This window comes from Cupressus sempervirens, chromosome 9 (assembly GCF_028749045.1).
Source record: "Cupressus sempervirens isolate cs-2001-9-10 chromosome 9, ASM2874904v1, whole genome shotgun sequence".
Taxonomy (NCBI): Eukaryota; Viridiplantae; Streptophyta; class Pinopsida; order Cupressales; family Cupressaceae; genus Cupressus; species Cupressus sempervirens.
This window is the reverse complement of record NC_143126.1, coordinates 826,644,613-826,652,302: the sequence shown is the minus strand read 5'-3', so window position 1 is coordinate 826,652,302 and position 7,690 is coordinate 826,644,613.

Here is a 7,690-nt window from a genome sequence, read left to right as displayed (position 1 = left end):
ATTAGCATATGTCAGATGGAAACTAAAATGCAATTAAACACGTCATAATTCAGCTACTCAAGCACAAAAAAATACACAAATCTGATGCAACATGTGAAATAGGCATAAAACTCAACAAGATGTTGAACAAGTATTGTGCAATACTTTCTCCTATAGTCATGCGATACTATTTGTCCATGTGATACTTTGCATGCTATCATGTGGCAGATGGGTAGGGCTCATACGATAGCCTATATACAATGCATGTGATACTTTTTGCATGCCAAAAGTATCACATGATAATTTCTAAACTATCACACAAATTTTTGTTGACAATGTATTTTGACCTAAGGAAATGTGCTAAATACTCATAAAACACACTCAAAATGCTTAGAAAATTGAAAACTTACTAGTGCTCCATACTATGGAGGTTGGTTATGTAATCGATTACGCTTGAATCGGTGTTAGTCGGTCAAAATTCCCTACTAAGCCATCACTATCTCTCTCTAGGTGCTCCAAGCTCTCAAAAAACAAATAAGAAAAATGAATTTAAAATAACCCCTTGGGCCCCATTTATACCTTTTGACCCCATTTTTGAACTCCTCGACTTTGCACTAAAATTGCACCTTTTGAGGCCTACTCTTTGAATATTGTTGGGATGTCTTTATTTCTCCATGTCTTCATCATTTCTACTTTCTTCCACTTTTCTTATCCATCCCATTTTACCATATTTTCATCTTTCTTCTCACTTTGACCTAATTGTAATGCTTCATCTTCTTTGGTCAAACTTAGTAAAACTAGGGAATAATATCACCTCTTGGTGGTCACTCTTTAGTTTTAATCTCTTATCTATCATCATGGACCTTCCTTTTATCCTAATTTGATAATATTTAGCTCACTTCTACATCTCCTCTATCCCATTTCAATTTTGATCCCAAGGGAGCAAAGATATTATATCATCACTACAAATTGCTTTTGTGCTATGACTATCTATTTCTTAGGAGCATATGCTTGACCTTTCTATTTGCTCTTGATCTTGGCTTGACATATTAGTACTCATCTCGAGTTTTTATATTCTCTCTCTCTCTCTCTCTCTCTCTCTCTCTCTCTCTCTCTCTCTCTCTCTCTCTCTCTCTCTCTCTCTCTCTCTCTCTATCTATCTATCTATCTCTCTCTCTCTCTCTCTCTCTCTATACCTCTCCATCTCTCCCCCCTCTCTCCCTCTCTCCTAGTGTTTAGTACTGTCACTAACAGACTATGCATCAAGGATTTTCTATCTCTTTCTCCACTTTGTTCTTCGAAGCCATTTTTTGCTATCTGCTTGGCGTCTTCATTCTTTGACGTAATGTGTTCCCAGATCGATCACACATTAGTCAAAGAGGGGCAAATGTAATCGCCAAAAAATGGTTACCTAGACTATCAACCCCCTTTTGTAGCATATTTGCTAAATTTATTAATCATCCATTCTTGATCAAATCTTCAAAAATTAATTTATTTTATTTTATCCTATAGTTTGACCACTATAACCTAAGTCATTATTTGATTAAAAGGAGCATGTGTTAAAAATTTATTCAGCACTCCCCTTGGGATTTGTGACAAGGGCTCAACTACCTCCTGTGTACGATAAGTTGAGTGGTTGTATCAAGCATTGATAGATTGGTCTTTTGGTGCAATGGAAACCCCACTCTAACAAGTGGTATCAAAGCTTGGTCACAAGTTTGAATCCTCAAACCCTTGGGTAATATTGAGGGGGAGATTGTTAGAAATTTGTTTAGCACTCCCCTCAAGATTCGTGACAAGGGCTTAACTGCCTCCTGTGTACTCTAAGTTGAGTGGTTGTATCAGGCATTGACAGATCACTCTTTTGGTGCAACGAAAACCCCACTCTCACACATATCCCTATTTTATTAAATAAAAGACCTCACTCCCCACTTATCCTAAGTAATTGTATGCACATAAAGTATTATTCCCACTTTAAAAATAAAAGAAATGTGTTTTTTGTCTCACATGGGGCACAAAGGTTAACTCTTGATTACGATTGGTGGAAACACTTGTGCACATGGATCACTCCATTTTCATCCTCCTCCCTTGATTAGATCATTCTTGCCTCATGATCCCCACCATCCGTTATTATTTAAAAGGGAGATCTCTCTCTTCATCTCAATCACTCATTTTTGTACTAACATTATGTTGTAGAGATTCTAGGTACTCTTCGGAGCTTGTGAAGACTTGTTGCATCATCTTATCTCTTGCATCTCATAGTAGCATAGTAGCATTAGCATAGCTTCTATTTTCATGCATTAGAATAGCACATCTAGCTTAAGTAGGGGATTGTAACACTTCACTTGTTAATTTTAGCTTGCATTCTACATTCTCACTTAGCTTAGTTATCATTGTGCATTGCATTCTCATAAAGATATTAGAACACTTGCATTCTTGCTCTTGTTCTTCAACCTCCCATTTCATAATGTACCTTGCAAGGGGCTAGATTTCTAAGCTCATTTGAGAGCACAAAACACTTCATTTGTACCCTTTGCACATCATGAATAGGGACCTCTAGGTCGACATTCAAGGCTCTCAATCCATTAGATTCCTTGGATAGGACTTAGAGAAGAGCACTCTTTTGTGTGTACACCAAGGACCCCTAGGGACCTATTTTATTTTTCTGAATGGGTCGAAAGGGGTCATATGATAACCTATATGACCTATTTTATTGAGTGTTTGAATGAATTGAAAAGGGTGATAGGGTACCATATGAACCCTTTCAATCCATTATATGACAACATATCTTGCTAGGGTTACTAGAACCCCTAGGGACATACATCATGTGTTTGAATGGATAGAAAGGAGTCATAGGGTATGTTATGACCTGTTTTGACCCATTATATGACACCATATGTTCCTAGGTGTCTAGGACCCCTAAAACATACACCATGTATTCGAATGGGTTGGATGGGGTCATAGATTGTCATATATATAACCCCTTTAGACTCATTAAATGAGAAAAAATGTTCGTAAGGGCCCCCTAAGAACATATATCATGTGTTCAAATGAGTTTAAAGAGGTCATAAAGCACCCTATGACCCCTTTTGACCCATTATATGACAAAATATGTTCCTAGAGGTACTTGGACCCTTAGGGACATTTATGGAGTGTTTGAATGGATTGAAAGGGATCATAGGGTACCGTATGACCCCTTTCGACCCATCATCTAACAACATATTTCCCTAGGGGTACTAGGACCCCTAGGGACATACATCATGTGTTTAAATAGATTAGAAGGGGTCAATAGGGTACACTATGACCCCTCTCGACCCATTATATGATAACATATGTTTCTAGGGGTCCTAGAACCCTTAGGGACATACATCACTTGTTTAGATGGGTTGAGTGGGCTGATAGGGTGCCATATGACCCTTTTTGACCCATTAAGTGAGAATATATGTTCCTAATGGTCTTAGGACCCCTAGGAACATATATCATGTGTTCAAATAAGTTGAAAGGGGTCATAGAGTACTATAGGACCCCTTTTGACCCATTAAATGACAACATATGTTCCTACGGGTACTCAGACACCTAGGGTCATACATCATGTGTTTGAATTGATCGAAAGGGGTCATAGGGTACACTATGAGCCCTCTCAACCCATTATATGACAACATATGTTTCTAGTGGTCCTAGGACCCATAGGGGCATACATCATATGTTTGAATGGGTCGATGGGCTCATAGGGTACCCTATGACCTCTTTTGACCCATTAAGTGAGAATATATGTTCCTAGGGGTCCTAGGACCCCTAGGAACATATATCAAGTGTTTGAATGAGTCGAAAGGGGTCATAGAGCACCTTATAACCTCTTTCAACCCATTATATGACATTAAATGTTCTTAGGGCTCCTAAGACTTCTAGGGACATACATAATGTGTTTGAATGGGTTGAATGGGGTCATAGGGTGCCCTATGACCCCTTTTGACCCATTAAATGAGAATATGTGAATATGTGTTCTTATGGCTCCTAAGACCCTTAGGAACATATATCATGTGTTAAAATGAGTCAAAATGGGTCATAGAGTACCCTAGGACCCCTTTCAGCCCATTATATGACAACATATGTTCCTAAGGGTACTATGACTCCTAAAGAAATACATCATGTATTTGAATGGATCAAAAGGGGTCATAGGGTATGTTATGACCCCTCTTAACCCATTAGATGACAACATATGTTCCTAGGGGTCCTAAGATCCCTAGAAACATACATCATGTATTTGAATGGGTCAAATAAGGTCATAGGGTACCCTATGATCCCTTTTGACCCATTAAATGAGAACATGTATTCCTAGGGGTCCTAGGACCCTTAAGAACATATATCATGTGTTTGAATGAGTTGAAAGGGGTCATAAAGTACCCTATAACCTGTTTCAACCCATTATATGACAATACATGTTCTTAGGGCTCTTAGGACCCCTAGGGATATACATTATGTGTTTGAATGGGTAGAAAGGGGTCATATTGTACCCTATGACCCCTTTTGACCCATTAAATGATAACATGTGTTCCTAGGGGTCCTAGGACCTTGATGAACATATATCATGTGTTCAAATGAGTTGTAAGGGGTCAAAGAGTACCCTATAACCCCTTTCAACCCATTATATGACAACATATATTCCTAGGTGTACTAGGACCTCTAGGGACATACATCATGTGTTTGAATGGATTCAAAGGGGTCATAAGGTACCCTATGACCCCATTGGTCTCATTATATGATAATGTATATCCCTATGGGTATTAGGAACCCTAGGAACATACATCATGTGTTTGAATGGATCAAAAGGGGTCATAGGGTATCTTATGACCCCTCTCGATCCATTAGATGACAATATATGTTCCTAGGGGTCTTTTAGGATCCCTATAGATATACATCATGTGTTTGAATGGGTTGAATGTTGTCATAGGGTTCCCTGTGACCCCTTTTGACTCATTAAAGATAACATATGTTCTTAGGGGTCCTAGGACCCCTAGGAACATATATCATGTGCTCGAATGTGTCAAAAGGGGTCATAGAATAACCTATGGCCCCTTTCGATGCATTATATGTCAACATATGTTCCTAGGGGTGCTAGGACCCTTAGTGACATATATCATGTGTTGAATGGGTCAAATGGGGTTATAGGGTGCCCTATGACCCCTTTTGACCCATTAAATGAGAACATATGTTACTAAGGGTCCTAGGACCCCTTTGAACATATATCATGTGTTAAGTGAGAACATATTTTCATGTGTTAAGTGAGAACATATGTTCCTAGGGGTCCTAAGACTCCTCTAGAATTTTAATTAGTTAAGGTGATCAAACACAAGAGTTTTTTAATTCTGAAAATGGTATAGTAGAAAATTCATAATTATTTATTTATTTGGAATAAAAATTCCAGAAAATATGTGTCACATCCAGGCATGAGTGTACTTCTTATATCTAGAATCTTAGTAAAAAATATTTTCATTTGATTTTGGTTAAAGTTGTCAGACATACACCTACTTCTTATTTTTGTCCTGTAATTTTTGTACTACTGTATTAAAAACCAAAATTTTGACCAATAAAAAAAAATTCAGATAAGACCTAGTAGTTTGGAAACTACATTCAATTTCCTACAGATTCTTTTGTTACAACTTTTTGATATAAAGTCCATAACTAATTGAAAATTACTCGTCAAGATGACATAACCCTGATTGTTGGTTTTTCATTGCCACTTAAGGGCATAGTTTAGTTGACCATGATCCTGCACATACCCATGTCTTTATATTTCATTATCATATAAAATCAATTCTACATGTGAATTTTACATGTATAACAATGTGTCAAAGGTAAAATGAAAGATCAACAGGTTATGTTAATATGGTACCACAATGACTGCATCCTAGCCTCCTAAGCCCTTGGATTATCCGTCCACACACAATTCATGAGGTGGGGTGTGGCCCAGATGCTTGTATGTTCTATTCACATCATTCCAATTGTGGCTTGGATCTTGAGTTTGATCTAACCATAAACTTTTTCATTTTCATGGGAGTCTACCTATAAAAATTCCCTCACTTATCCATAACCAAGTATATAATAATATGCTTCTCATAGCATCGACTCATATCACAAATCTTGTTCAGTATTGTTCGTTCTATATAGGATCTTTCAAAACTATGCATCCATGTGCACACTAATTTTGACATAGTTCAAATATTTAGATGCAAGTAAAATATTGTAAGTTCTTCATAATCTATTCGATCAAGTTCTATGCTGAAAATCATTACCTTTTATGCTGAAATTTTTCAGCTCAACCCATACTTGGGTCCTAGATTGATCATAAGTATCTAAAAAAAATTTACATAGGGTTCTTGTCAGGTAGGTAGATCATTTGGGTGTGCTTGTCAATCACCTGTAAACGTTTGAAAAATCACTTTTCTTATTCATGTGACCGAGGCTCTCATGCCCATCTTGTCACCATAATGTTTCAAGGAAAAACTCAAGTCAAACAAAAGTTACATCTATAAATAAGCATTGATAGTTTCAATTATGCAAGTGTTCTTACTCCATACTAGAGCACAAAATGATATATGGCCTTCTCCTCATTAAATCAACATTAGAAAAGAACAACACTAGCATCATGTAGGCATTTCTTAACCACTTTAAGATCAAGGAATCTCAAAATCATGGTTTACAATTTTTCAGTTCAAGTCCAAAGATGGATAACAAAATATTAGCTACCATTTCATATGAACGGAAATGTAACTGCACAAAGCATAATGCTAAAACTGATATAAGCATGCAACTACAAGAAGTAATTAGTTACTAACAAGGTTTAGATCACACCACATCAAATAGAGTGTCGATTAGTCAAGTGCCAAGGTTGTGGACACTTTCCAATCAACCTATCTTACAACTACTAGCACTCTGACCTCTAGCGATCACAACAACAATCTTGCCACTAATCCTACCCTAGCCAAGGATTTCTAATGGACACTGTGTGCCCGATTACCCGTCGCTCAACTTGTCCATCATGTTATCTTCCTTAGTTTTGATCCATTTTTATGATTTTGCAAATTTGTGCATCTATCCTATTCATATAGACCACACGATAATCTCGACCCTTCCCCAATTATTCTGGATAATCTATGGTGTGATTTTCTAGCTTACAAATGTAAAATATCTAGTTATGCAAAATAAATATTCATCTTGTCTCATTCAACATTACATTTTCAGCTTCTCTAAAACAGTGTTGGGCCCAAGGTTCAGTGTTGAACCTAGAGATGTAATACCATATGTAACATCCTCATTTTTCGGATCTTGGCTAACAACTAGATAACATCAAAATATAGATACTACTTCACATTCATGAGAAGGTAGTTATAATAGTTATGTTCATATGAAAGAGATTAATGAATACAACCTGTTTAACCGAAATGACATAGCTAACAATTGAAGGCATGATCAATAAATCCAGTTAGAAGATTTAAGTTTTCCATAGCCTAAATTATGAAACTAGAATCCACCTAGGGCAAGATCTACAAAACCCAAGTTAGTCCACATATACCACTAAGGGCACAAATACTTATAACACTATATCGTATTGAAAAATACTATTTAGGGCATCAAATATCATTGTGACATAATGACAAATATCATTAAAGGCATCAAATACCACAATATCATAATGACAAATACCATTTAG